This window comes from Bison bison, unplaced genomic scaffold (genome assembly GCF_000754665.1).
Source record: "Bison bison bison isolate TAMUID 2011002044 unplaced genomic scaffold, Bison_UMD1.0 scf7180017864068, whole genome shotgun sequence".
NCBI lineage: Eukaryota > Metazoa > Chordata > Mammalia > Artiodactyla > Bovidae > Bison > Bison bison.
The window spans coordinates 11,455,382-11,456,775 of NW_011494640.1; positions in this window are offsets into that span (position 1 = coordinate 11,455,382).

Below are 1,394 nucleotides of genomic sequence, written 5' to 3' on the forward strand. Positions count from 1 at the left end.
ACAGTCAGTGGGGTTGCAAAGAGTTGGATGCAACTGAGTGACTTAGCATAGCACACACAGTTCAGTCGCTCAGTCATGTCTGACTCTTCTTGACCCCATGGACTGTAGCACGCCAGGCCTCCCTGTCCATCAATAACTCCCGGAGTTCACCCAAACTCATGTCCATTGAGTCGGTGATGCCATCCAACCATCTCATCCTCTGTTGTTCCCTTCTCCTGCCTTCCATCTTTCCCAGCATCAGGGTCTTTTCTAAGGAGTCAGTTCTTCGCATCAGATGGCCAAAGTATTGGAACTTTAGCTTCAGCATCAGTCCTTCCAATGAATATTCAGGACTGATTTCCTTTAGGATTGACTGGTTTGATCTTTCAATTCAAGGGACTCTCAAGAGTTTTCTCCAACATCACAGTTCAAAAGCATCAGTTCCGGGGAACCATTATCACAGAGAAATCCTGTCTCTAATTTCAGATAGGGTTCCTCAGGCCAGGGCTGAGGCTTCCCAGCAAAGGTAGGGAGGGGTTTGGTAGCAAGAGCAGAAGGAAATTACTCGGTGAACAGTGGCTGTTTCATTTTTGATGATAGGCTAGAACGCTTGTTTTTCAAAGCAAGTTTTTGTGGATTTTTTCTTTGTCTGTTGTGTTTTTGGAAAACTCATCACAATTCTAAGTTTACCTTTTTTTTTGTTTGTTTTATTAATTTTCTAGAGATTTGGGTACCCTTATCTAAATAAGAATAGTTTGTATTCTAAATAAGAATAGTTTATAAGAACAGTAGTTATCAAAAACTACTTTTTTTTTTTTAAACCTATTAGCTCTATTCCTCTCCTTGTACATTAAAACCTCACATTCAACTCTTCACCAGTTTGTTGGTTACAATTATTTGTCAGATGGACTGAGTCTTGCTGTTTGCAACTATTTAAATGTGGATACCTTGATTGTTAGGGCTTCCAGGTGGTTCAGAGGTAAAGAATCCACCTGCCAAGCAGGAGCTTCGGGTTTGATCCCTTGATTTGGGTAGATCCCCTGGAGAAGGAAATGGCAACCTTCCCTAGTATTCTCTAGCTACTGTCCATGGGGTCGTAAAGAATCGGATGTGACTCAGCAAGTGAACAATAACAACCTTGATTATTAACCAAGAGAGAAGGGAGAAAGGGGACAATTGTTTTCCTGATTTAAGTGTAAATGCCAAAGAATTATTTTGAATGGTTACCTAAGACCACTTGTATTCTAGCAAACATGCTAGTATAGTTCAGTTCAGTTCAGTTCAGTTGCTCAGTCGTGTCCGACTCTTTGCGACCCCATGAATCGCAGCATGCCAGGCCTCCCTGTCCATCACCGACTCCCGGAGTTCACTCAGACTCACGTCCATCGAGTCAGTGATGCCATCCCGCCATCTCA